The sequence below is a fragment of the Cupressus sempervirens genome, chromosome 10, assembly GCF_028749045.1.
Source record: "Cupressus sempervirens isolate cs-2001-9-10 chromosome 10, ASM2874904v1, whole genome shotgun sequence".
Taxonomy (NCBI): Eukaryota; Viridiplantae; Streptophyta; class Pinopsida; order Cupressales; family Cupressaceae; genus Cupressus; species Cupressus sempervirens.
Genome location: NC_143127.1, coordinates 343,733,223 through 343,749,583, shown reverse-complemented (window position 1 = coordinate 343,749,583; position 16,361 = coordinate 343,733,223). Strand labels below are relative to the sequence as shown.

The 16,361-nt window shown below is 34.1% G+C and overlaps 1 protein-coding gene across 1 annotated transcript in view; it reads left to right on the top strand.

Annotated features, from left to right (window-relative positions):
* Positions 1-16,361, top strand: part of LOC149533992 (MADS-box transcription factor 23-like) — a 227,032-nt gene that overhangs the window by 80,136 nt on the left and 130,535 nt on the right. The window lies entirely within an intron of this gene.

The window sequence follows — 16,361 nt, the reverse complement described above, 5'->3', positions numbered from 1 at the left end:
TAGTATTTTAACATTTATTTTTTTGTAAATATTTGCATTTTAAATAAGGTTATTTATTGGTATTTTATAAATCACTTTATAATCTTATTTAATTAAATGCAAATGTATAGACCTTTTCAAAGTCATGTATCTTTTTCAAATCTTGTACTTAGGGATTTCAAATCAATTATGACAGGTGTTTGGAGGAGAAAAAGGAGGATAAATAGTAGCTGAAGACTTGGTATTTCAAATGTTTTGAGTTATTGAGGAGAGATTGTAGGGTTTTTATTTTGGGTCGAATTCATTCTTTGACCAAGCTTTTTGGAGATCTTTATGGTCAGTTAGAACTCTTTTAGGGATTTTTAACATGAGTCATAAGTTAGAATCATGAAGCGTACAAATGTTTGAATTTGTCTAATTATAAAATAATAGAAAGTGCACATGTTAGAATTGATGAGTTTGCAAAAAAGAGTGAAGAAGGAAGCAGCAAAGGGCCAGAGGATTACGGAAGATTTGTTTACTATGAACTTGATACCTTGCCAATTCTAACTGAAAGAAAGGAAGCTTCATCTCCCAAGTCCCCAGAATCTCCAACGATTATCGAGTTGCACATAGTGTAACCCAAGTTAGAATCTGAAGGACCTGAATCACAATCAGAGGCTAATGAGCTAGTTCAAACCAAGTTTGATGGACTCGAGTCATAGACAGAAGGACTCGAGCTTGAAACTAAAGTTCAGAATGATGACAATGGAACTCATTCAAGTCCCAAAGAGCCTATGTTAGCAAGATATGTCAAAAGCCATCATGCACCTGATCAGATCATTGGAGACAAATCTGATAGAACAATGACAAGAAGCAAATTAAAAGGTACATGTTTACTTGCTGAATTTGAACTTAGAAGTTTTAAAGATGCTCTAGAAAATGAAATTTGGATTGAAGAAATGAATGAACAGATAAAACAAATAGAAAAGAATGAAACTTGGACTCTTGTTCCTAAACCCAAAGATAAAAATCTAATTGGTACAAAGTGGGTATTAAAAAATAAGTTAAATGAAGATGGAAAAGTTTCAAGAAACAAAACAAGATTGGTATGTAAATGTTATTCTCAAGAAGAAGGTATCGATTATGGTGAGACTTTTGCTCCTATAGAAAGATTAGAAGGTGTTAGAACTTTACTAGCATATGCAACACATAAATGATTAAGTGTATCAAATCAATGTTAAATCTGCATTCTTGAATGAAATTCTTGATGAGGAAGTCTACATTGAACAACCAGAAGGTTTTGTAGATCGTAGCAAAAGAAACATGGTTTGCAAGTTACACAAAACATTATATGGTCTCAAGCAAACTCCTAGAGCTTGGTATGGAAGACTTCATAATTACTTGGTACAAATTGGCTTTCAAAGAACAAATGATAATAGTAGTCTGTATATCATGGAAGCACCAGACAAGAAGATTGTGTTGGCAGAAATATTTGTTGATGACACTCTATTTATAGGAAATGATGACTTGTGCAGAGCATTTTCAAAAGAAATGAGTAAAGAATTTGAGATGTCCATGTTTGGTGAGATAAAATTCTTTGTTGGATTGCAGATACAACAAAAAAAATAATTAGTATCTACATCACTCAATCTAAGTATATCAAGGAGATACTGAAGAAGTTTGAAATGGAAGATTCAAGACCAGTTGGAACCCCTATGTCTACTAGACATAAGCTCTCCAAGAATAATGATTCCAAAGAATTAGAGCAGACCACGTACAGATCAATGATTGAAAAATTGCAGTATGTAGTGTATACAAGGCCTGATATTGCTGTAGTAGTTGGAATAGTGGCAAGATTCTTAGGAAATCCTAAAGAAAATTACATGATGGCAATCAAAAGAATCATGAGATATCTGAAAGGTATTGAAGACTATGGCTTATGGTATAAACATAGAGGCAATTTGGACTTGTAGGTATTTGCTGATGCTGATTGGGCAGGAAGTATTGATGACAAAAAAAACACTAACGGTGGAGCATTCTTTCTTGGTAAAAGACTAGTGTCTTGGACAAGCAAAAAGAAAAATTGTACATCTCAATCCATAGCAGAGGCAAAATATGTGGCAGTAACAGTTAACTATTCTAACATAAAGATCAAAGATTCTATAGTTATATACTGTGATAACACTAGTGCAATCAACATATCAAAGAACCTAGTGATGCATACCAGAAAAAATCACATTGCTATAAAATATTACTTCTTAAAAGAGTTGGTGCAGGATAAAGAAGTCCGATCGGAATATGTTAATAGAAAAGAACTGATTATAGACATATTTACCAAGCCATTAACTAAGGATGCATTTTTGTATCTAAGAGGTAAGCTAGGGGTCTTTCCCCTATCTGAAGGTCACTAAATAAAGCTTGCTAATGCATTAACAAGAGCTGAGTTGAAGATCAATTAGTTGGTGCAAAATTTATAAGGGCATATTGCAAATGAATCAGTACTTAAGGTACATTGGTATTAACAGAATTATTGTCTTTGACATGTGTCGTCAAAGAGGGAGAAGTTTACTATCATATCTTTGAGAAATTTTTGAAACAAGAATAAAGTAAGGAACTAAAATAAGGAGAAGTTTGTTGTAAGAGGGAGAAAGTTCTATGAATGAACTCGGTATCAGTTGTCGCAAATAGAGGAAGAATCCAATGAAAGGAAGAGCTCATACTGACATAGGGAGTTCTCAAGTAAAAATTTAAAATTTCATTGTGTTATGACATGTTGTGCTACCATCAATGCCAAAGAAGGAGATTGTTGGATAAAATTGATTAATTGTGTATTGTCTTTGATGTTATTGTTACTAAAATTCTACACATGTTGGAATTTTACCTTAATAGTAACATTGCAGAAAAAATCGTCCAAATCATTCATTTTCTATTCATTTACATTTCATAATTTTGATATCATATAGAAACCATGAGAAAAAGGAAGTACAATGTTCATTGTATAAATCATCAACTGATATGTACAATTTTTAGTTTTACAAAGTATGGAATGAATAGAAAAATGTTGGAAATGAAGAATCTCACACAAGCTGTGAGTCTAACTACTGCCTTTCATACATATTGAGAACAAAGAAAAATATAACACCGGAAAGTAGAGTTAGAGGTAACCAGTCATTGATTTTTCAGCTTTTGACTGGTTAGATGGTCTTTGATGCTGCTCTTGGTCCAGCTCTTGTTATGACAGTTCCTAGTTTTCATTCTCCTAGACAAGAAAAAGTGGGGTTAGATCTTGAAAGATGTAAGCAATGACTGAATACCTACAACTACGTACCCACACATGCAATATTTTTCCTATTTCGAATACATATAAAAAAATAGTAAAGTGTATTCTAAGTGTTCAAGTGGGAAAAAGGTAGAATATATAATGTTAAAGGGACATATTAATTCTGATATGAAACCTTTCATTATAATAAAAAACAAGCATACTGATTTCACAAGGAATAGATGCAAATCACAGAAGAATAGTTTATGAGTGTCACAATCTTGTGCTCAAACGTCATGAAATACTCTTTCACATATCACAAAAATGGAGGGTAATACAATAGTAACAGTAAAAATCAACAAAGAGATTTAGTTCTATAAAAAAAGAGCGAGCTTAAGATTTGCATCAGAAACAATTGAAAAGCAGCAATATGTTCATGCTGAAATAATAAAAATAGTAAACTATTGTTGATAGAACAACATGGTCACACTATTAGCAAAAGAGGAATACTATAGGAGTAAAGGTGTTCAGTTCCTAAAGGGAACTCTAATGTCATCTTTTGAAAGGGATTCAGAGGGTACGGTTGTTGCGGTGATTTTGAAGAATGGAATACACATAGCTACTGATATGGTTGTGGTTGGAATAGGTATTAGAACAAACACTGTGTTGTTTGTAGATCAACTGGTATTGGACAAAGGTGGCATTAAAGTTAAACAAGGAAAAATTTCACAGCAATGGAACCCTCCACCTTATTTCAAACAAATCGAGGTACCATGAAACTAGATAAACAAACCTCATTGTTCTATAGGCCAGTAGTGGGTGAGACTGCATAAACAAGCTGGGTCAACAATGGGGACCAGTATCTGATGGTGAATGTAGAAGGCTCGATATCTAGGGAGTACTAGGAAGTATTAGGGGTGTTAACACCGGTAACACCATTGTCAACAGGTATTGCTGTGAAATAAAATCACAATGATTGAAACCCAATTCAAAACCACAAATTTTAGTTCTCAAAAGAAGACTTACCAGTTACAAATGTGAATTTGTGAAGGTTGCATTGACATCTCAAAACTCAAAATTCCTCAAGTCAAATTGGTTGCAGGTATATAATAGTGGATCTTCAATAGTGCAGGCTGAATAATGTGAAAAGAATGAAAAGCAAGAAACCCAGTCCTCAACAAAACATTTTAAGAAAAAAATGAGAAGTATTTTAAATCGAAAATAGCTTTCACATTTGTCCATGACGGCTCCAAAGTTTTACTGCTTTTCATCAAAGACGAGTGAGTTCACAGTGGCGGCATCATAAAAAACCAATAAACCCTACTCTTTCCTCTCCAGATTCTTCACCGTAAAAATGCAAAATGAAAAATTTGAGGGTTATCGAACCATATATCATGCCCTCAATTCCTTTTTATTGTTTTTTTTGAAATCCTCATGCTTTCTATGGGATTTATTTCCTTTTTGAAAGTGTTTTTATTTGTATCATGGAAGAGGTGTTTGCCTAAGGTTTGTATAAGAGTTTTGTTTAACACTTCTTATTTTGCATAAGCTTTGTCTTTGTAAAGAAGATATTAAGCGATATTATTATAAATCATTTAATATTTTTTATCTTTAATGCAAAAAGAAAGGTGGGTCAATTTATTCATGTGTCATGGTCTTTAAGTTAAATATCACGTGCTCAAGAATGAGGGAAGAATTGGTTTGGAAACATTAGGAGTCTATTTAGGAGTTATGAAGTCAATTTGACTTTTTCCTAATTTTAAGAAACCATTTATGAGCACGAGGAGTATTTTCTGGGTAGCTTTGAGTGAGTCATGGGGTTCATAATGAGTTAGTGGAGCTTTTTCAAGGATTGGACTTTATTTCATGAGTTATTAAGTCCTCATTTCTGGGCTATTTTCTGGCATTCGACCCAAGCACTGGATATTGTATTTAGTGATTTTTGAACTCATTATATAGGAGAATTTTGATTATGTAGAAGAATTTTTTGTGACTTTTGGTCCTTAACTTTTTGTTTGTAGAGATTTGTAGCTCATTTTGAAAGTTAAATACAAGTGACAATAGTTGAGTTTATGCTATTTGAGTCTATTTTTGAGCCTTTTTTTTCTTTTTACAAGTCTATGTGTATTTTCAAAGTGATTTGATAAGAACAACTAGTGAACTGTTATTCTTCCATGTTGTATTTGTCTGACCCAAACACCTAGTTGTAGAGGAGTAAGTTTATTTGCAGGTTGTAATCTATGTTTTAGAAGGTGAAACTGATAGGAGAGGCATTTGTATTCCTGTTTTTGCAAGTTCATTCTTCAGACTTTATTAAAAATTATTTATGCAAGTCTTTACAAGAAGGGAGTGTTTTGTATGTACTGAAGTAATGAATAATCCTTCTCTATCATTTATATCCAAACTTTCATATCACTTTTGGTGTATCCCCTGTCTTAGTTTAGACTGTAGGTTTTTAGGATTATTTTCAATAATTTCTATCGTTTTTCCCACAAGTTGAGATTAGATTCATGGAAATTTCACTGATCATTCAATAGGAACCGGCCTAGAAATTGAAGGTTTCACTTCGACTGCATGTCTCACCAAGAAGTGATTCCCATGTTATGCCAGTATTACTAAACTCTTTTATTTCAGTATAGGGTGCAAATTCTGGTACTTAACAGTTTTGGCACACCTAGTGGGACACAAGCACATTTTTCAAAAAATACTAGTTGTACTAGTACAGCAGATAGCCATGTTTCAACCAGCCAACAAAGTTTAATAAATTTATGAGAAATATTCAAACAAGAAGTTTGACTTGTTTTGAACATTTACAGCTAGAAACTCGAAAAAGGCACAGAAGAACTCTTGCCAGAACTAAGCCTGCATCAAGAAGGCAGCTTTTAGCCCCTGATATTCATGTGTATGGTAGAAGAAATCAATCACGTCAAAGAAAAGTTAGGCATTCGGCAAGTGCAACATTGAGGATTGAATCGTTTGAAACTAATATTTCTACTACTTCAACTGCAACTACAACAAGTACCAGCTTTATAGCAGCAAATACAACAAATACAAGTTTTTTGTTGAAACAGAGTGTATTATTTACACAAACTATTCCTATCCAGATTTCAGCACCATAGAAGCAAGTACCATTACCTCCTCCAATGGCAAAAGCATTTGCTTTTGCGTCATTCAATTAGGGGAGCCCTATAAATCTTGCCCAACATCATGATATACCTCTAGCTGCCTTAAAGAGTTTACCAGATTTCACTAGAGAGACTCAAACTATAGCATATGAACATATCCTAGACATCGCTACATTGTGCAGTGTTCATCATGTTACAGAAGAAGATGTCGCTGCCAAGTTACTTGCTACATCTGTTAAAGGAAAAGCGCTTCAATGGTTTAGAGGTTTGGCTGTTGGTTCAATCAACACATGGGATGCTTTGGGTGATGCTTTGATAAGGTATTTTGAAGATAAGTCAGATTATTTGTCCCTAGTAGAGCAACTCACAACTATAAAGCATGCTCCCCAAGAGAAAATGATGGATTTCAACAATCGGTTTGAAAGAACTTGGACTAGAATACCTGTCTCAATAAGACCTTCGGTAGATCATGCATTTCTCTACTTCATTAAAAGCTTAAATAGTGATATTTCTGTAATGATTCAATCAATGGGAGGTGTTTCACTGCCTCAAGGATATGATATTGCTATTAGAGTTGAAAATAGCCTTATCCAAGTAGGAAAAATAGCCCCTAGGCCTCTATTGCCTATTTTTCCAGATATTCAGCCAAATATGCCATTAGCAATCTCACCTTTTAATCCTTTACCTACTATTCCTAGTCAAGAAATTGCTGTAGCAGGCCCTTCACAAGAGCTGTAGGAGATAAAAAATAGTCAACTCAAAATTGAGAATATGATGCAAACTTTTAGCAATGAGCTGATAAATTTGAAAAAATAGCAATTTCAGGCTAGACCACCTTATCAACAGCAAAATCAAGCTATAAATCCATCTTACCAACAGCAAAACCAAGGCCAAGTCCAAGCAAATAGACAACGATATTAGGGTAATGCAATGGGTTATAGGCAAAACATCAATCAAAGACCTTTTTGGTCTTATAACTTGACCTCTCTTAATGTTGTTAATCCAGTAAAAGACATTGTGCCCATGCGAAATAATCTTGCAGTATACTTCGAATGGTGTTATCCTTGCAATGAACCACATAATTAGGCTACTTGCACCAATGGGGTGATTAATCAAGCATTGATGGTACAAAATACAACTGTGGGATAGCAGAATGATACGAATGATGCACTTGAACAACAACATGATTCACATACTCCTGAAACTGCTTTCCTTAATTGGCAAAGAGATGAGTTTTGTGTAGTAAATAATGATTCACCAATATCATCCAATACTTGAGCCAAGAAAAGGGCTCTTGAAACAGTGTAGATGGCAATTAAAAGTAAAGCACCAGATATAGTTGAACCATTATGTTCCACAAATACTATGGAAGATACTCATGTCCTTGCCACCAAGGAGAATTTTCATAAGCAAAAAAAACATGTTGCTACTAAAGCGCATCAAAAGTCACATGTTACTATACCTTTTAATATTGTGGAGAATATGAAGAAGATGAATGTGTCCATGTCAATGTGGGAGATATTGGCCATTTCTGGCCAAACTGATATTTTGAAGAAAGCTTTATTTGATGAGGCAGATCCTAAGGGAGTTGTGGATGGACCAAAAAAGGCTGTATTGATGAATGCTGATGAGAAACAAGAAGATAGTGATAAAATTTCCAATGAGTCAAGCAAGATGGTTAAACCTCCTCCTTTCTATCTTTCGTTAATTATTGGTGATAAATTAGTTCATAACTGTATGGTTGATAGTAGAGCTACAAGCTCAGTCATGCCCAAAAAGGTAGCTGAATAGTTAGGATTAGAGTATTAGCCCATTGAAAGAGGTGTTATTCAACTTGATGGAACATCTATTGTTACTATAGGTCTGATCAAGGATGCAAGTCTTACTCTTCATGCCTGTCCTAATTTTGCCATTCAACAAGATATCTATGTAATAGACTTACCTCCATATTTTGCCATCTATTTGTCTAGAGACTTTACTGTGTGCTATTTATCATCTAACTGGTCTCATATGCTCTTTAGGACTAGATATGGTACTAAGGTAACAATGAAGTCTGAACAACTTGCAAGAAATCATATAGAGCCATATGTACCTTGCGCCTTGAATGCAAATTTTCTTTCATTTGATGAAGAAGAGCATGATATAACTGTTGAAGCTAGAACCCAACTAGATGATGTTCCAAATATCCTCCTTGATGAATGGGCATTAAGTCAAACTTATGAAAATCATTTTTATGATTTGAAACATGTTGATTTAGGGACTTATGTCATACATGAGCAAGATGTAGTTATTCCCAATTTAGTAAAACCAAAAAATCAGTTGGAAGAATCACAAAATTAGTTATAGAGTATTTTTTTTACGGTTCAAGGGGTAAACAAGGTGTTGGTGGGGGTGTTATGTTAGTTTCACCTAAAAATGAAAAGTATTATGCCACTTTTAGATTCAGTTTTTCGTGCACGAATAATACAACTGAGTACGAGGGTTTGATTCATGGATTAGAGTGGGCACAAAAGTGTGGCATCAAATGTTTAAAGGTATATGGTGATAGTGAATTGATAGTAAACCAAGTAAGAGGCCTAAATGTTGTTAAAAATAATGTTCTCAAATCTTATAGGCATAGAGTGTGGGATCTTCTTGAGAATTTTGATGCCTTTAACATACTTGCTATTTCTAGAAGTAAAAATCAGCATGCTGATAGGTTAGCAGCTGTAGGTGCTCAGTATGACATTGTAAACATCATTAAAGCACAATCTGATCATTAACATATAAAAGTTATTACCAGGCCTTTAGTACCTGATAATAATGTCAATTGGCAAGTTTTTGAAAGTGATGAATAGATTTTGCAATTCCTGTTTGAAGAGGATATTTTTGCTAATTCAAACCAATAGAGTTACAGAGATCAATATTGAGATCAAGTATTGCAGCTAAAAAACAATAAGTTACCTAAGGGGTTAGTAACACTAGAAAGTGTTTTTAATTCGGATGACCAAGTAAAAGCTGGTAAAGCAAACCTGCTAGTAAAACAAAATCAGTATGAAGACTTGGAAATTGCACCTAGAAAATGTCGTAAATTTGGCAAAGTGAATTCTATTGAAGAAAAATAGTCCTTTCTTCATTTATTTCAAGAATTTAGTGATGTTTTTGCATGGGAATACAATGATTTGAAAGGTTTTGATCGACAACTTGCACAACACACTATAGAGCTGGAATCAATAGCTAAACTTGTTCGGTAGAAACAAAGGCCAATTAATCTTAGATTGGAGCCTTTGATGCAAAAGGAAGTTTTCAGACTGATTGAAAGAAAAATAATTTTTCCCATTAAGCATACAAGTTGGGTTGCCAATTTGGTCCTTGTAAGGAAAAAGAATGGAGAACTAAGATTGTGTGTGGATTTTAGAGACTTGAATAGAGTTTCATTAAAAGATAGACATTCACTTCCATCAATGGAGCAAATATTACAATATGTGTTACGAGCTAAATGGTTTTCCTTGCTAGATGGATATTCAGGCTATAGTTAGATTTTGGTGAAGAAAGAAGACCAATTCAAAAGAACATTTACTATGGAGTGGGGAACAATGGCATATAAAAGAATGCCATTTGGACAGTCCAATGTTGGAGCAAATTTTTAGAAAGCGATGGAAATGGCTTTCAGCAATCTGATGTATAAGTTTGTTTTAGTATATCTTTATGACATCATTGTTTACTCTCACAAAGTGGCAAATCATATTAACCATTTGAAGCAGATCTTTGAGCATTGTAAGGAATTTGGAATTTCATTAAACCCAAAAAAGCGCATTTTTCTGTCCCTGAATGTAAATTGCTTGGATATGTTGTATCAAAAGAATGTATTACAATAGATCCTGAGTGAGTTGCAACAATTTTGAAGCTGCCTTTACCTCAGTATAAAAAGGCTCTTCAAAGTTTTATTGGCCGTATAAATTTTGTGAGAAGGTTTCTAACTAATATTGCAGCATTGCTTAAACCACTAACAACCATGCTTAAGTAAAACATTGTTTTTGCCTAGACTAAAGAAGCAAAAGAAAATTTTTAGGCACTTAAAGATGCTTTAGCAGCAACCCCAGTGTTGATAAATCCTTATTTTAGTAAGGATTTTATTCTTTATGTGTATGGTGGCTTTGATGTTATTTCTGCTATGCTAGTACAAAAAAATTTGGAAGGATTGGAACAACCAATCACTTTTTTCAGCAATGGTCTTGAAGACTATGAGTAAATGTATAGCTTTGTTGAGAAATATGTGCTTTTTCTTGTTAAGAGCCTTAAAAAATTCAAGCACTTGTTGACAAATAATAAATTAATTTTACATGTGGCACATCCAAGTGTTAAAGAATTTCTTTTGAGTAAAGATTTGAATGAAAAGTGAGTTGGCTGGATAACATGGGTCATGGAGAATGACATGGATATTCGGATAACTAAGTTGGTTAGAGGCAAAGGCTTATGTGAGCAGATTGCTGATAAAGAAGTTTTAGAACTTCAAGGGCAAGAAAATACTATTTTGTTGATTGGCACCACAAAAAATAATGATAGAGCAGCAAGCTGGTTATAGGATATGGTTCATTTCTTAGAGACCAGTGAGTGTCCAGCCAATTTGGACAAGGCAAAACAGAGATATTATTGGTTACAATTTGTTCCCTTCATCTTAATTAATGATGTTTTGTATCGAAAAGATCACAATGGTATCCTTCTCAGATGTATTGATTCAGATCAAATTACAAATAATTTGCATGAATTCCATGATGGTCATTCAAGAGGACATTTTTCCCCTAGAAAAATAGCGTATAAGATTCTTCGAGGTGGATATTATTGGCCTGATATGTTTAAAGACAGCCATGCGTATGTTAGAAAATGTATCAAGTGTGCCATGTTTGCAGGAAAGGAAAGGCTGCCAGCTTTTCCTTTGCAGCCAATTAAAACAGAACAACCTTTTCAAAAATGGGGTGTTGACTTTATAGGACCTATCAACCCTCCATCAAGTGCAGGACACAAATGGATAATTACTACTACTAAATATTTCACATGCTGGATAGAAGCAGTAGCGCTAAAGGATGTAAATAAGACAATAGTCCTTAATTTTTATGATGATATTGTGAACAAATTTGGGGTACCTAATTCTATCATTTCTAATAATGCACTTACTTTCATTGGATCAAAAGTGACTGATTGGGCATTCAAGCATGAAATTTATCTTGGTACTACTTCCAATTATTACCCACAAGGTAATAGGTTAGCAGAATCCTCCAATAAGAATCTTATAAGGATTATTAAAAGAACTCTGCAGGAGAATCAACGAGATTGGTACTCTAAATTAAAGGTTGCCTTATGGGTAAATAGAATCACTCCAAAATAGATTATTGGAAATTCACCTTATCAGTTAGTCCATGAGAAAGAAGCTCGGTTGTCTATTGAAACAGAGTTGCCAGTGCTTGATCTCTCCACTTAATTGGTTCTTTTTAAAGAAGGTGATTCATTCTGGTGCGATGCGCACAGCTAATGGAGTTGGAAGAAAGTAGAAGAAAATCTATGCAAACTATGGAGTCTTAGTAGATGCAAGTCAAGAGAAGCTTTGACAAGAAAGCAAGAGCCAGAGAATTCAGCGTGGGTGATATTGTGCTAAAATGGGATGTTCTTAAAAGCAGGCCAGGCCATCATAATAAGTTTGATCACATGTGGGCTGGGTTGTTTCTGATTGTTGAATGCAAGGAGCATAATGCTTTCTAGCTGGCTACAATGGAGGGAGATGTTTTACCAATCCTTGTAAATGGGATTCACCTCAAACCTTGTTTCAAGGTATGAGTTTCAGTCCTATCTTGTATATACTAGGTTAGTTTACATGTTTTCAATAAGTGTGTCTGCATTTTAGTTAAGTTTTAAAGTGTTGTCCAAGCACTTGTCTTTTGTTATTTTCTATCCTAGGTTAGTTTCTTGTTTTGTAGTTTTAGGTTAGTCAAGTTTCTGGTTTATGTTGTTAAGCTATCATATTACACCCATCTCATTTATGCATGCATCCATGTATGTGTTTGAACTTCTACTTGTACCTAGTACACACATACATATGTATATACATACCGATTCAGCTATACAGGTTTGGTTGCTAACCATACATATATGGATCTCCATATTTCTACCATGTGTATGCATCCATTCATTTTCATGCACTCATCCACACATAACCAAAATGGTCGACTATGAAGGTTTTGATTTCTTAAGTTGATACTTGAGTTTGATCATGCATATCTATCAACCTAATAAGAGTCTTAAGTCCTATTAAGCTCACCTACATGCATTCAAAACTAGACCACCAACTTTAGAAGTTGCTTTGTGTCAGGTCTAGGTGCTAGGGATGCATAATTTTAGACACTATACCCAATGAATAAAGCAAACTAGTCAAATGTTTGGCAAGCAAACATACAACAAAGATCACCAAAAATGTTACTAAAATTCTACACGTGCTGGAATTTTACCTTAATAGTAACATTGCAGAAAAAATCATCCAAATCATTCATTTTCTATTCATCTACATTTCATAATTTTGCAATCATATAGAAATCGTGAGCAAAAGGAAGTACAATGTTCATTGCATAAATCATCAACTGATATGTACAATTTTTAGTTTTACAAAGTATGGAATGAATAGACAAATGTTAGAAATGAAGAATCTCACACAAGCCGTGAGTCTAACTACTGCCTTTCATACATATTGAGAACAAAGAAAAATATAACACAGGAAGGTAGAGTTGGAGGTAACCAGTCATTTATTTTTAGCTTTTGACTGGTTAGATGGTCTTTCATGCCGCTCCTGGTCCAGCTCTTGTTCGGACAGTTTCCAGTCTTCATTCTCCTGCCCAGGAAAAAGTGGGGTTTGATCTTGAAATATATAAGCAATGATTGAATACCTACAACTACGTACCTACACATGCATTATTTTTCCTATTCTAAATACATATCAAAAATAGAAAAGTGTATTCTAAGTGTTCAAGTGAGAAAAAAGTGGAAAATATAATGTTAAAGGGACATATTAATTCTGATATGAAACCTTTCATTATAATCGAGAACAAGCATGTTGATTTCACAAGGAATGGGTGCAAATCATAGAAGAATAGTTCATGAGTGTCACGAGCCTGTGTTCGAACCTCATAAAACAATCTTTCACATATCACGAAAATGGAGGGTAATACAGTAGTAACAGTAAAAATCAACAAAGAGCTTTAAGTTCTATAACAAAAGAGCGAGCTTCAGATTTGTATCAAAAACAATTGAATAACAACAATATGTTCATGCTCAAATAATAAAAATAGTAAACTATTGTTGATAGAACAACATGGTCACACTATTAGGTGTAAAAGAGAAATACTATAGGAGTAAAGGTGTTCAGTTCATAAAGGGAACTGTAATGTCATCTTTTGAAAGGGATTCAGAGGGTAAGGTTGTTGCAGTGATTTTCAAGAATGGAATACACATACCTACTGATATGGTTGTGGTTGGAATAGGTATTAGAGCAAACACTATGTTGTTTGAAGATCAACTGGTGTTGGAGAAAGGTGGCATTAAAGTTAAATAAGGAAAAAATTCACAGCAATGAAACCCTCCACCTTATTTCAAAAAAATCGGGGTGCCATGAAACTAGATAAACAAACCTTATTTTTCTATAGGCTGGCAAAGGGTGAGACTGCATAAACAAGCTGGGTCAGCAATGGGGACCAGTATGTGATGGTGCATGTAGAAGGCCCGATATCTAGGGAGTACTGGGAAGTATCAGGGGTGTTAACAGTAGTAACACCATTGTCAATAGGTGTTGCTGTGAAATAAAACCACAATGACTGAAACCCAGTTCAAAACCACAAATTTTAGTTCTCAAAAGAAGACTTACCAGTTACAAATGCGAATTTGTGAAGGTTGCATTGACATCTCAAAACTCAAAATCCCTCAAGTCAAATCGGCTGCAGGTAGATAACAGTGGATCTTCAATAGTGCAGGCTGAATAATGTGAAAAGAATGGAAAGCAAGAAACCCAGTCCTCAACAAAACATTTTAAGAAAAAAATGATAAGTATTTTAAATTGAAAATACCTTTCACATTTGTCCATGACGGCTCCAAAGTTTTACTGCTTTTCATCAAAGACAAGTGAGTTCATAGTGGTGGCCAGCATCAAAAACCAATAAACCCTACTCTTTTGTCTCCAGATTCGTCACCGTAAAAATGAAAAATGAAGACTTTTAGGGTTATCAAACCATATATCATGCCCTCAATTCCTTTTTATTATTTTTTTGAAATCCACATGCTTTCTATGGGATTAATTTCCTTTTTGAAAGTGTTTTTATTTGTATCGTGGAAGAAGTGTTTGCCTAAGGTTTGTATAAGAGTTTTGTTTAACACTTCTTATTTTGTATAAGCTTGGTCTTTGTAAAGAAGATATTAAGTGATATAATTATAAATCATTTAATATTTTCTATCTTTAATGCAAAAAGAAAGGTGGGTTAATTTATTCATGTGTCATGGTCTTTAAGTTAAATGTCACGTGCTCAAGAATGAGGGAAGAATTGGTTTGGAAACATAAGGAGTCTATTTAGGAGTTATGAAGTCAATTTAGGTCGAATTTGACTTTCTCCTAATTTTAAGAAACCATTTATGAGAACTGGGAGTATTTTCTGGGCAATTTTGTGAGTCATGGGGTTCATAATGAGTTAGTGGAGCTTTTTCAGGGATAGGAATTTATTTCATGAGTTATTAAGTCCTCATTTCTGGGCTATTTTCTGGCATTTGACCCAAGAGCTAGGTATTGTATTTAGTGAGTTTTGAACTCATTATTTAGGAGAGTTCTGATTATGTAGAAGAAGCTTTTGTGACTTTTGGTCCTTAACTTTTTGTTTGCAGAGATTTGTAACTCATTTTGAAAGTTAAATATAGGTGACAGCAGTTGAGTTTATGCTATTTGAGTCTATTTTTGAACCTTTCTTTCTTTTTGCAATTCTGTTTGTATTGTCAAAGTGATTTGATAAGAACAACTAGTGAATTGTTATTCTTCCATGTTGTTTTTGTCTCACCCAAACACCTGTTTGCAAAGGAGTAAGTTTATTTGCAGGTTGTAATCTAGGTTTTAGAAGGTGAAACTTGTAGGAAAGAGGCATTTGTATTCCTCCTTTTGCAATTTCATTCTTCAAACTTTATTACAAATTATTTATGCAAGTCTTTACAGGAAGAGAGTGTTTTGTATCTACTCAAGTAATTGAATAATCCTTCTCTATCATTTATATCGAAACTTTCATATCACTTTTGGTGTATCACCTATCTCCTTACTTTAGACTGTAGGTTTTTAGGATTATTTTCAATAATTTCTATCCTTTTTCTCACAAGTTTAGATTAGATTCATGGAAATTTCACTGATCATTCAATAGGAACCGGCGTAGAAACTGAAGGTTTCACTTCGATTGCATGTCTCACTAAGAAGTGATTCCCATGTTATGCCAGAATTACTGAACTCTTTCAGTTTAGTCCAGGGTGCAAATTCCAGTACTTAATAGTTACACGAATGTCATATTATTATTAGATAGTATATGTCAAGCTCACTCAGGCAGTGAAGGCAGTTTTCTATGTCTATCGAGTAATTATGTGGTTGCCTTGTTTAGAAGGCAGTGTGTATCAAGTTCACTTGGGCATCGAAGGAAAGTATGTAGAAGATGAGTGTTAACTAAGCTCACTTGATTAATGAAGGAAAGTTGGATGGAACCAATACTAATTGAGCTCACTCGGTTGGCAAAGGATTTTTGCATGTTTGCAGTGTTAACTGATATTTTTTTATTTGACATAGGAAATTGCTTCAAAGTTGGTTTCTATCGAGCTGGGTCAGCTAATGAAGGATTTTCTTATTTTGGCATATTAAGTTCAATTGATTTATCTATTGGTTCTAGCCGACTAAGGTGATGAATATTAATTATTCTAAGATGTATCTAAACCGACTTGACAATATGAAAGATATAAGTATAAATTCAAGTTGTGGTTTC